Genomic DNA, 13,859 nt, shown 5'->3' with positions numbered 1-13,859 from the left:
GAATTTGCTCATAACATTTTTATATTTTCTTGTTTTTCATGTATAGTTTGCATTCTTTCCTTTATCTTTAATCAGTCTTTTTAGAAGTTATCCATTTTATTCATCTTTCAAAGACCCAACCCTTTGTTTTAATAATGTTTTCCCTTTTTTATTTATTTTTTTAATTCTCTGTTCATTTAAAAAATGCAGTTCAGTCTTGCTCATTCTTAGGGTGTAGTTATTTTCTTATCCTAATTTCTTCACATTAAATGAAGATGTTTTTCCTTCTTCATTCCCTCCGTCCCACCTTCCCTCCTTTCATCTTTTTATACTTTAATTAATTACAGCATTCATGCCTTTAGATGTTCCTTAGTTATATAACATAGCTTTTGATGTGAACTGTTCTGCTTTTAATTACATCGTGTACAGTTGGAAATTTCAATTTTATTTTTATTTTGATCTAGGTATTATTTAGGAAAAACATGAATTTCTAAGTATTAAAGTTTTAAAAAATATTTTACTTCTAGCTTTATTGATTGTGAATCCAAGAATGCAGTCTGTAAAAGTGGTATATATATTTAAACTATCTCTTTACTTTGAATTTTTTGCCTCCCTGGTGTTTTTATGGTCTTTAATAGTTTCTAATTTTTGACCCAATGAATGAATGATTGCATTTTAATAGAGGACTTTAACCCATTCAGGTTTGATAGCTCATTATTTATTTCTCAATTCTATTATTTTATGATTTTTAAGGAATGTATCAGTGTTGTTTACCTGTACTGCATTGCTCTTCCTTGCTCCTAAAAACTGCTGATGAAATGCTACTGCTTATTTTTGTGTGTTTGTTTCAAGCTTTTATTGAAATTCTAGCTAGTTAACATATAGTGTAGTATTGGTTTCAGGAGTAGAATTTAGTGATTCATTACTTACCTATAACACCCAGTGCTCATCACAGCAAGTGCTCTCCTTAATGCCCATCGCCTATTTAATCCATCCCCGACTCCCCTCCCCTCCAGCAACCCTCAGTGTGTTCTCTATAGTTAAGGGTATCTTCTGGTTTGCCTCTTTCTCTCTTCCTTTTTTCCCCTTTTCCCCTATATTCACCTGTTTTGTTTCTGAAATTCCACATATGAGTGAAATCATACGGTATTTGACTTTCTCTTACTTATTTTACTTAATATAATACACTCCAGTTCCATCCATGTCATTGCGAATGGCAAGATCTCATTCCTTCTGATGGCTGCATAATATTCCGTTGTATGTATACACCACATCTTCTTTATCCATTCATCTGTCGATGGACATTTTGGCTCTTTCCATAGTTTGGTTATTGTTGATAATGCTGCTATAAACATCAGGGTGTATGTGTCCCTTCAAATCTGTATTTTTGTATCCTTTGGGTAAAGACCGGTAGGGCAATTGCTGGGTCATAGGGTAGTTCTATTTTTAATGTTTTGAGGAACCTCCATACTGTTTTAAATTCTGTGGTTGGTGTTTAGCACTGCGAGGATTATTTCTTTGGATTCAGAAGTGGAAGCATGTATTTTTCCTCTTCGTCCTCTTTCTCCTCCACCTCTTTTTTTTTTTTTTAATTTCTGTCCCTCTCTCCCTCCATCCTTCCCTCTTCCCTCACCCCCAGTTCTTCTCTCTTAGTTGGGAGCTGTAATAAATGTAACATACACAACATTCTTACCTATTTTATCAGGCAACATTCTTGGTCACAAGTAACAGAATTGGTTGGAAAGATATATGGTAGCTTAAAGGATCTGTGGGAATGCTGGGGGCCCTATGTAGATAATGAGCATGAGCCAGAACAGACTTTGCAGTCAAGAACAACTGGTTAGGATGCTACTGTTGCTGCCTCCATTATAGGACACTCATTGCCACTTGTTTCTATTACAGGAACAAACTGCCATCATTGCTGAACTGTTGACTTTTTGTTGCCACCATGATTAACATCTGGCTGTGCATCACTTCCTCAAGGTAGGAGTTGTAAGTGGCAGATCCTAGTTCATGTCTCTATATTCTCCACTCCAGGTATAGAAATCATCTGCCTTCTTGACTTCCTGCCTACCATCAACCATACAGTGCTGGAGTTTCACAAATTAGGAAGGTTGTTTGTATGCTGAGTAAACACATAGCATATTTCTATTGCATTTAAACCCTTTGTCCTGTGTGTGTACATAAATAAGATTTAAAAACAGGTGTGTGTGTGTGTGTGTGTGTGTGTGTGTGTGTGTGTGTGTGTGTATAGAAAAATATGTTTGCCCCATTCTTTTACTTTGAAAAAGAGAAAATCTCCCACCTAACAAGGTGGGACTTTTCTTCATATGTGCTAAGTGCAGAATGTGCTGAAACCATTTCTGATGAGAGCCAGTTCAAATTGTCAAGATTTTCTGTGGACTTCTTCAAGTTTAGAATCGCTGGTTGATGTCCATTTATCTTCTGGCTCAAGATTGTTCCATTATTAATATTGTTCAACTTATGTGTTAATTTGCAAAGTTAACTACTTAACACTCCCCACATACAGTACTAGTTGAGAAGAAAACAAAGAAAATAGTAATCAATTGTATGTAATACATGCATGGTTTTGTCTCCTCTTAGAGGCGTTCTTCTGTTGTATACTACAACCACTAAGTCTGCAGGGTTTGGGATCATTGTGAGAAAATTTATTTTTAATGAAAGAATCATTTGGTTTAAGTAATGAGATGTGATGAACTCTTGATTTATGAATTCAGGTGTTCAATTTATGGGGAAAATAGTACCATATATAGGTTATGAGTTCATAGTATGTATCACATGTTGTCAGTAGTTGGCATTGTAACTAATTTTCATCAGCCCATAAAGTTTTCTATTTCTGTGTAAAAAGGGTGTCTAAGAAAGAAGTAGTACCACGTGGGATACCACAAACTTTAGTAAATAGAGAGACGATGTTGTATACAGACACATAATGAGTAAGAATAGCAAATTCAAATCCCGAGTAAGTCTACATTCCAGTGAGGGTCAGGAATTAACCCTTTTGTGTTGAAAGTGATCAAATATAATCCATATACCACTAAAATAGCTGGCTGGTGCTTAAAGTAGGGTAGCCCATAGTATGTTATGGTTACTAGCAAATAGGTTAACAGCAATAGTTGCAGTGAGTCCAACTTGGTCAGAAGGGCTCATGTCACTGAGCTGATGCATAGCTTCCATTTCTTTTATCATAGACTCTCTGTTCTTGAGTGTATTGAGTAAATGCTATGTGAGCTGAGGAGGAGGCTGCCCGAAACAGGGGGTATGTCATGTTTCTACTTTATTAAGACGCATCTTCATCAGGGGCTTTTAAGAAACATTCATGTGGGAACTAGTTCATAACTAGAAACCAACTCTGCATTATTTGTTCAGCCTAGAAAAATGTTATATAATTTATTAAAAATTTTAAAGTCAGCCATTAGATATATTAAGAGCAGATTATAATTACTCTGCTCTGTAAAGAAAAAAAGATGCGAAAAGCAAAAAAAAAAAACAGAAATGATTTAATGAAATATTTAATAAAAGTCTACAATACCATTAAAAACAAAAGCCATTGAGTCCAAAATGATCTATTAAATTGGATCTAAAATATAGCCAAGCCATACATAATTTACTTCAGTTAAACTTATTCCATAAATGCAGTTTGACTTTTATAGAAAAAAAGGTTTCTTCCTGCCCTAGATATTGAAGAGTCACTTCATACAGTTTTACATCCATATCTAATAGTAATGATAGGTCCCTTAACCAAATAGAAATTATGTATATATGTATCCTTACCATAATAAAACTGTGCACTCAACAAAAGCCATAGTCAAGTTAGTTGTGAAACATGAGACATTCCTACTATGATCAATAATCAGGAGGATTTCTACTACTTTCCTTATTTAATGTTGTTCCTGAAGTACTAGCCAATGAAGTTAGAAGAAAAAAAATGAAAGGCTTTAAATTTTATATGAAACAGAAAATACCATTAAGAGAGATTACATAATTCCATACCTTGAAACTCTAAAATTTGCAATTGAAATTAAAAAAAAGTTCCATAAGGTAGTGGTGTTTGAACTAAAGTAAAGAAAACAAAAATGTTTTCCTTGCTAAGAATTATTATTAGCCAGACTATACAATAGGAGAAATAAGCCTGTTTTCCACAGCAACCACAAAAGTAAAATACCTAGAAATAAACTGAATAAGGCCTCAACCAAGCCTACATGAATGCAATGGTGAAACTTTACTGAAGGACAGTAAAATAAGTTGAAATTATCAAAATAAAAGCTTTATTCTTTTTTTAGAGAACAGCATATTTTAAATTTATCAATTAATCTTTAGACCCAATGTGATACCTGTGAAGGTAACAATAAGATTTTAAAGCTCATATTCAAAATAAACAAATAAATAAGTAAATAAAGCTCATATGCAAAACTAAACATGTATAATGATATAAAAGGAGAAGGATAGTGGAACTACTTTTACCAAATGTTGAAATGTGTTATTGTGAAAAAGTAGAAAAAATATATGTTCTTAGTTCCTGGAATAGAGCCCTTAAAACCCTTGTAGTTTCCTAAGTGATAAAACTACTAGGAACATCTTTTGTTCTAATATCTGGTCTTTGACCCCAGCTCCTAACAGAGGGCTCCTGAATCCTTTGGAATTTCCTGGGTGATAGGACCATCTTTTGCTCTAATGAGGCAACTCCTGAATAGCTCCTGGATGGGGCTGATCACCAGAAAGACCAAGCCATGATTAAGAGCTTGGAAATTTCAACCTCACTCCCTATCCCCCAGGAGGAGGAAAGGGTCTGGAAATGGAGTTAATGATCAATGTGTCTATGATCAATGATGTCTATATGATGACACCTTCATAAAAATCCCCAAAGTACAGAATTTGGAGAGCTTCAGGGTTGTTAAAGTACCAGGATGGTGGGGTGCTTGGTGAGGTTACAGAAGCTCTGCACCCCTTGCCCCACATCTTCCATCTGGATGTTCATCTGTGTCCTTTATCATATAATTTTATAATAAACAGTAAATATAAGTAAGCGTTTCCCTGAGTTCTGTGAACCATTCTACAAATTATTAAACCTGAGGGGGGTCATGGGAACCCCAACTTAGAGCTGGTCAGTACAGGTGACAACCTGTGACCTGTGATTGGCATCGGAAGGGGAAAAGGGGAAGTCTGGTCAGACTCTGTCAGAATTGAGTTAAATTGTGGGACACCCAGCTGATGTCATGGGGGATTGCTTGGTGAATGAAAACCTCCACACATTTGTTGACCAGAATCATCAACATGGAAATATTATGAGTATGTGAGTAAAGGAGAAATGGAGGAGTGTGTTTTTCCTATACAATTACCATATTTAATACAGTTATGTCATGAAGTGTCATTTGGGTAAGATGTGAAGTAAATCAAGTTTGAAGCCTTATGGGTATCTGGGAGGAAGGACAATACAAGTGGGGAAAAAAGGCAAATGCAGAGGCCCAAGCCCCAAGGCAAGATTGTGCTTGGCATATTTGAGAAGCAGCAAATACGACCTTGAGCATGGAGTAGAATGAAAAAGGGAAGATTGGGAGATGTGGTGAGAATGCGAATAGGTGGCAGGGTGGGTTGTAGGTCATATGAGCCTAATAAGTCAAAAAAAGAAAATGCTTGGTTTGTACTTTCACTGAGATGGGAAGTCTTTGGAGGTTCTTGAACAAAGTGAAAGGATTTGACTGACATTTTAATGGTTTCACTCTGGCTGCTGTGTTAAGAATAAATGAAGGTGGACAGGGACAGCGTTACAGAGACCACGTTGAAAACCTGTGGAAGTCCAGGTGAGAGATAATGCCTTGAATAAGAATTGTAGCAGCAGAGGCAAAGACACATAGTCTAATTCTGGATGTATTTTGAAGGGACACTCAGTTGGACATTCTGATGAATTTAATGTGGAGTAAGAAAAATAAGGCAAGGGGGTGCCTGGGTGGCTCAGTCGTTAAGCGTCTGCCTTCAGCTCAGGTCATGATCCCGGGGCCCTGGGATGGAGCTCCACATCGAGCTTCCTGCTCAGCGGGAAGCTGCTTTTCCCTCTCCCTCTGCCACTCCCCCTGCTTGTGTTCCCTCTCTCGCTGTGTCTCTCTCTGTCAAATAAATCTTAAACAAACAAACAAAAAAAGTAAAAGAAGGCAAGGATGACTCTAAGGATTTTGATTTGATAAACTAGATGGATGGAATTGCTACTTACCTAGATGATGAAGTGGAGTGAGATAAGAAAATGGATCATTGATTGAGGAGAAAGGGTATGAAGTTTATCATTATTAGAAATGGGAATATTTTGGCCCATGGTGTTATCCTCTGAATTCAGAACCAATAAAACAAGAGAGATTAGCAGCACTGAATGTTTATATATAAAAGCAGTGTTTTGTAAGACTCAGATTTTGGGAGAGCGGGATACATTTGATAAAATCCACAGGGAAAATTTTTGTGATATCTTTTAGTGTTTTGTGCTTTATTCAATTTTTAATATTATCGTATCATATATAAAGGATTTATTCCATGTAAAAGCAGTCCTCATTTATCTTACAAATTATTTAATATTTTTCCTTCCTGCTAATAAGATCCCAACATTTTAAATACACTGAGAAATTTTAAATGCAATCTTAAAAATAGTTGAGTAGGACATCATAGCCTTAAAAAAACTGTTTAGGATTTCAAAAAAGAAGACCCTTATTCTAAGAATTTGAGGGTGAGGTAACTAGAATAAGCAGTACGATAGGTTTACACATAGCACTGAGGGCCCACTTGGGGCAAGTGATCGGGACTAAAAGCAGCATTGCTGTGGTGTTTTTCCCTAACCATGCTCCCCGATGCACAGGTGTGGCCACATATGGGGGTAGAGTTGTATTTAACCCATGGTTCTTATTTAAGTGAGTACAAAGAAACAAAAAAAAGGAGAAATTGAGTTGAAGATGTTTGTCAAGGAGTGAATAGAATGCTTCATCAAGAAACATAAGGTTTTGAAAAAAAAAAAGAAACATAAGGTTTTGAAAGGAAGGTAAATAATATAAGGAAGAAGAGTTACAGAGAAAGGAGGGCCGTGATATTAATAGATTGCTGGCTAGGTATAATCAAATGATTGTTATAGTCAGGGTATTAGAGAAAATAAGTTGATAAACTAGGAGGTCACAGAGTGGGATTTTTAAGTTGAATTTATAAAAAAATATTAGTACTGGCAATTATAGTTTTTGACCATGAGTATGAATGGGTAAGGTGAATTGGAGATCCAGATAATTGAAATAGAGGTCGAGCAACTGCTAGATCAGTATATTAGAAGGATCATTTATGTGTATATTGTATACATATATATTGTGTATTTTGAAATTGCCAGGGACTGTGTGTTGGTTTTGTACTACCAAATAACAAATTACCATGAATTTGGTGGCTGAAATCAACAACTGTTTTTTATCTCATAGTTTTATAAGTCAGAAGTTTGGAATGGTATGGCTGAATTTTTCTGTTCAGGGCTCATGAAATCTAAATCAAGGTGTTGGCTGGCCTAGGTTTTGGCTGTAAGGAAGAATCCACTTCTGAACACATTCAGGTTATTAAGTTGCTTGCAGTTGTAGGACTGAAGACCCTGTTTCCTTGCTGGCTTTGATCACAGGCTTCTCTTGGCCCTTGGAGAATCCTTGTACGTGGACTCCTTCATCTTCAAAGGTCTTGAATGCTTCTCATACTCTAATCTCTCTGGCTTTCCCTTTTGCCTTGCTCTTCTCGTTCTTTTTTTTTTTTTAAGACTTTTTTTTAGAGCAGTTTTAGGTTTATAACAAAATTGAGAGGATACACGAGCCTGGTCTACCCCATTGTCAACATTACTCACCAGAATGATATATCTGTTACCAAGGACAAGCCTATATTGATACATCATAATCACCCAGAGTCCATAATTTAGATATGATTCACTATTGGTAGCATACATTTTATGAATTTGGACAAATGTATAAAAACATATATCCATCATAATATCATACAGAGTATTTTCACTGCCCTAAATATCCTCTATGCTTCTGCTTACTTATCAATCCCCTTTTTCCCCAATCCTTGGCAATCACTGATCTTTCCACTGTTTCCATAGTTTTGCCTTTTCCAGCATGTCATATAATTAGAATCATACAGTATTCAGCCTTTTCAGATTGACTTCTTTCACCTAGCAATATGCACTTAAGTTTCTTCCATGTCTTTTCATTGCTTGACAGCTCATTTCTTCTTAGCACTGAAAATATTCCATTGTCTGGATGTACTATAGTTTATTTATCCATTCACCTACTAAGAGACATCTTGGTTGCTTCCAAATTTTGATGATTATAAGTAAAGTTGCTGTAGACATCCATGTGCACATTTTTGTGTGGATGTGCATTTTCAACTCCTGTGGGTAAAGACTAAGGAGCACAATTGCTGCATCATGTGGTAAGAGTGTGTGTTAGTTTATAAGAAACTGCCAAACTGTCTTTCAAAGTGGCTGTACCATACTGCATCCCCACCAGCAATGAATGAGAGTTCCTGTTGCTCCATATCTTTGTTAGTATTTTGTGTTGTCCATATTTTGAATTTTGGCCATTCTCATAGGTGTCTAGTGGTACCTTGTTGTTTTAATTTGCCTTTCCCTGATGAGATATGATGTGGAACATCTGTTCATATGCTTATTTGTCATCTGTGTATCTTTGGTAAGATGTCTGTTATGGTCTTTGTCCTATTTTTTAATTGAGTTGTTTGATTTCTTATTGTTGAGTTTTAAGAGTTCTTTATGTGTTTTTAACAACAGTCTTTTGTCAGATGCTTCTTTTGCAAACATTTTCTCCCAGTTTGTGGCCTGTCTTCTAATTCTCTCAGTATTGTCTTTTGCAGAGCAGAAGTTTTTAATTTTAATGAGTCCAGCTTATCAATTAATTCTTTCATGGATGGTGTCTTTGACGTTTTATCTAAAAAGGCATTGCTATATCCAGAGTCATCTAGGTTTTCTCCTATATTCTCTTCTTGGAGTTTTATAGTTTGGCATTTTACATTTAGGTCTGTGATACATTTCAAGTTAGAAAGTTAGGTTTTGTGAAGGCTGTAAGATCCATGCCTCTTTAAGACCATGTTAGGGCAGGTGGTGTTTAAAGCTCCCTTCATTTCCTCTACAATTTATTATAGTGACAGAAGATCTAGCTCTAATTTCCCTTTGCTGCTTCCCTTTTAATGCTGAAGACCTCATTTGGTGGAGGGGGAGATCTGAACATTTAGCTTTCTTTCTTTTTATATTTCTCCTCAAAAGATTTATCTGCATTATGTAGATGACTGTGACTGACTAGAAATACGGTCTTAAACATGGCAGAAAGAAAAGAGAATTACAAATGTCAACATTTGAAGATACTATTTCACCACATCATTTAAGACAGAATACCTAGATGTCAAAAGGTATAAGATGACAAATTTTATTACCTTAAGTGTAAAGTCTTCTGTATGACAAAAACCTTAAATAAAAAAATAATGAGGGAATAATTAAATATAATTTGTATTAATTGTGACCAAGGATTAATTTGCTAAAATAATTCTTAAAATTCAATAATATAAATAGCAAATCCCTGTAAAGGAAGGGAGGAAGATAAAAAGGAAGTGCATGGACTGACAACATATGGAGGAATAAATACTCATGGTTTATAAGTAGACCAAAAGATGTTTAAAGTCCCTCCTATTGCGCTATTTCATATTGTAAGTAGTGCAAATTAAGACAGCAATTAAATAGCACTTCCCACTTTTCATCCTGTCAGAAAAAAATTTCAACCATATACAACGTTGGAGAGATTGGAAAACAGGAATTTTCATGCATTGTTGACAAAATGTACCTTGGTATAACAAATGTTATGGGAGTTTTTCAATATTTATGAAAATTTCCCTGATAATCTATCCTGCGATTTTCACAGATGTATGCACACACATGTTCATTATAGCTTTGTTGAAACAGTAAAATCTGAACACATCCTGAATGATCACCTAAAAGTGGTGCAGCCATACAGTGGGACACTGCACGATGAGTTAGAGCTCTAGAAAATGCTGCTAAGTAAATTAACAAGTTGTAAGCACAAAAAGACACCAGAAAAATGTTAAATCTGCATCCATATGTAAGAAGTTATATGTGTATATAGGCAATGTATTTGTGTGAGTTTGAAAAATATCAAAGGAAGATTCATTAAAACTGTGTCAATGACTAGTCCCTCAGTCACATAGGAACATATTCTGAAGTGGGAAAAAAGATATTTTTCATTGTGTCACCTTTCTTATTTGAATTTTTTATCACACTTTTGTATTTTTGTATATAGAAAAAAGATTAGAGAAAGAAACTGGATGACTTTTAATTTAAAAACCTACCATATGAGGTTTCTTTTCCTTGGTTTTGGAATGTTGTTTCATCTATAGTTGTAGTTGAAGGCACAACTCTGAAGATGGTTCAGAATTGGGAGAAGCTAAGGATGCTCTGTATGATTTTCAAGAAGTAGTATTTTTACTAATTCAGTATGTCTTATTTTATGAGGAGTTAGCAAATGGTTCATTGATTCTTTGTTCATATATATTTGGGATTTAGAAATAGTGAAATGCTGTTGTGATTCTATAATAAGTTAGCTGCATATTTATAATACAAACTAATGGTTCTGTAGAAATGATTCAGATTCTGGAGAAAACCTGCATTGAACTGCAAATGAATTTGCAGTATTTCAACAGCAAGAGTGTGTGAATTTTTTCTTACTTTTTTTTAACATTCATTTGATACCTGGTAAGTGTGAGATGCTCAGCTATTGTAAGAGCTATACTTGTCTATCATTCATTCATTTTTCTTAATTTCCTAATTCATTCATAACTTATTTACTGTCTCCAATATTTGGGGAGCATTTTAGGTTTTTAGATTAAGTTTTTACTAGGAAAAGTCTGTGCTGTAATGGAGCTTATATTTCAGTTGTGAAGAGGGGAGACAGACCAGGAAACCAACCCCTCCCCCCCAAAAAGGAAAGAGAAATAACAAAATAATTTGAAACAGGCAGTAGTACTTAAAAGAAAGTGAAAGAGGTCAGCTGAATGACAGACACTGGTGGGAATGGGGATGAGTTTGGGATTGGAGGTGGGTTGTGGGGTTTTATAGTTTATGATGTTTAAAGGGAACATATCATATGATAAGGTTCCAGAGCACTGAGTAGGTTTTGTTTTCTTTATATTTACTTCTCTGTTATTTTCAGCATCTTTTTTTTTTTTTTGAGGGAAGGTAGGTGGGTGTATTCTTATAGATGCAAGATTGCCATCATCACAGATAATTTAAGTAATGGACTCTGAACTTTATTTGAAGGCTGTATCTCTTCCAAGTTAAAGCAATAGTAGATTTAATCAAGTCAGAGAAGACAGTAATTTAATGTAACACAAACTTTTATTTTAGACCATCTATTTGTTTTATTCATTCATATTAAAACACCCCTTTGAAGTGTCTTTTTGGTATAGCTCAGTGATATTAGATTTTCACTAATTTTGTCTTTTTTGATTGCAGTCTTGGGTTTTTTGGGGGGGTTGTTTTTGTAATTTCAAGTCATTCAATCTTTCTTTCATATATTTTATTGTTTTAGATTGTATCTACTTACAGGCAGTGGGAACCCCTACCTAAATTGTCTCTTACAAATTGATGCTTATTTATCTCTATAGTAAGAAAACTAGAGGGAGATTAGTTGGTTGCTGGCATTAATACAGTAGTATAAGGAGTCATGCTTCTGCCTTTGTTCCAACATCACAATAGTCAGCATTTTACTTCTTGTCCTCAAGATGACTGCTACATCTCCAGGCATAAAGGGAAAAGTCAGTGCCAGAGCTGTTGTTATCACTCAGCAGGAAAGCAAAATCTTTCCTAGAAATCTCTTGACAAGCTTCTGCTTTAGTCTTATTGCCTAGAACCGAGTCCCATGGGAACCCCAGCAGCAAGGAGTGCTGAAGATGCAGGAAGTAAGACTGAATGTCTTAAAACAATTCCTGGAGCTTGATACTTTGCTGCTCCCAACAAAATCAAGAAATATGGGTGACAATGGATATTAGGTAGCCAACTATGAGTAATTTACCACAAATGCTGCTTAAAATACAATTTCCTTGAAAACAACAAACTATTTCATCCAATGCATTAAAAAAAAAAAAAAGATGTTGCCTGGAGAAAGTTTTAGGTGTTTGCCATTTTCCCATTTTTATCTTTTTTTAAACTGGGCTTTTGTAATTATTGACTATAAATAAAGATTATCAAAATTAACTGAGATGATAATAATAGTAAACAATTATTCTGTGTTCTGTGTGCTTTACATATAATAATTTAATCCTCACAACAGCTTTGGAAAGAAGGTACTATTTTTATCCCCATTTCATGGAGATGTTAAGGAACTTACTCATGGTCTCACAGCTAGTAATGACTGCACCAGGATTGAAATTCGGGTACTTGGCCTCAGAGATGACCAATACCAAGGTGGAATTGTGAGAAGAAACAGTCGGTGGCTTCTCGTTGCTGAGAGCTGCACCTGCAGACTCCTGGCAAGCATATGGGGCCTCAGTTCTACAGCACAAGACACTGAATTCTGTCAACAACTACAGGGGCTTGGAAAAGAACTCAGTGCTAGCAAGGGATGGAGCCTTTTTCACATGCCAGTTGTAGCCTTTTGCAACCCTGAGCAGGAGCCTAGATAACCTGTATCTGGAATTCTGACCCCCAGAAAGTATGAAATAATACATATGTGTTGTTTCAAGCCCCTAAGTTTGTGGTGACTTTTTACACTGAAATAAAAAAAAAATCAATACAACATTCAAGCTCCAATGATTGTATGTTATATCTTAAATGAGATGCTCATTCATTTTGAGCCTTTTTTCATGCATTAACTCATAATAAATAATAATAGTAATAACCGTGGCTAACCTTAGCTGAATACTTTGCTACATTCCAAAAACTAATCAATGCTTTAAAAAAAACATTTATTTAATCCTCATAGCTATCTTGATGTAGACATTGTAATTATCCTCATCTTACAGATGAGAAAATTGAGAAAGAGGAACACGTGAAGCAGAGTAACTTCTATAGCTTAGGCAGCTAAGAAGTAGCAGATCCAGGACTTGGATCCAGATATAGGATCCACAGGGTCTAAACTCATGACTATGATGCTCCACTGCTTGGCCTCTGTAAGTGGAGTTCGGGGCATTGTTATTTTCTTCCTTGGAACACAGTCTTCAAGAGGAAGTATCAGGTGGGCCACAAATACTTTTTTAAAAAGAATATAACTTACAGCAAATTAGAACAGATGAGGAAAGTTAGATTTTCTTATAACTAGAGTGAGAATCTTTGTGAATTATTGTATTGTAGCCATAGGATAAACATATCAGCATGCTTTCTTTTAAGGTGTACAACCTTAAAAGATATATATATATAATTTTTAATTGTCAATCATACCTCAATAAAGCTGGAAAAAGAAATATTTAAAGAAGAAAAGGTATCAGCATGAAAAAGCAGCAAATGGGTCCACCATTATTTGGGGATTTAAATGAATGTTTAAGAAGCTTAAAAATTGTACATATACCAATATATGTTTCTTTTCTTTGTGATGTTGTATAATAATATTTCATCACATTGTGTACTTTTGAAAATGGATGATTTCAGGTATAATTGTTACAATGCTCTTACCATATTTCCTGCTTTGCTTCAGTTGACTAGAGCGTACATCTCTTCAGATTCTTCCTTGGTCTTTTCAAGTTGAAGAGGAATTGTTTTGGGTCTTACATGAAATTCTTGCAATACATCTGATTCTACATGAAATGAATCCAGAAGTAATATTTTGATGTCTATGTAACTTTCATAT

General features: G+C 35.2%; 1 long non-coding RNA gene across 4 annotated transcripts in view; it reads left to right on the top strand.

Annotated features, from left to right (window-relative positions):
- Nucleotides 1-13,859, top strand: part of LOC141370353 (uncharacterized) — a 471,200-nt gene that overhangs the window by 139,218 nt on the left and 318,123 nt on the right. For all 4 annotated transcript variants that reach the window (XR_012374341.1, XR_012374335.1, XR_012374349.1 and 1 more), the window contains exon 3: nt 1,882-1,962. This is a non-coding gene — a long non-coding RNA (uncharacterized lncRNA). The remainder of the gene's footprint in view (nt 1-1,881; nt 1,963-13,859) is intronic.

This window comes from Callorhinus ursinus, unplaced genomic scaffold (genome assembly GCF_003265705.2).
Source record: "Callorhinus ursinus isolate GAN/ISIS: 27379988/994484 unplaced genomic scaffold, GSC_fseal_2.0 scaffold1, whole genome shotgun sequence".
NCBI lineage: Eukaryota > Metazoa > Chordata > Mammalia > Carnivora > Otariidae > Callorhinus > Callorhinus ursinus.
Note: the sequence above shows the minus strand (reverse complement) of the source record. Positions and strands in the feature narration are given on the sequence as shown.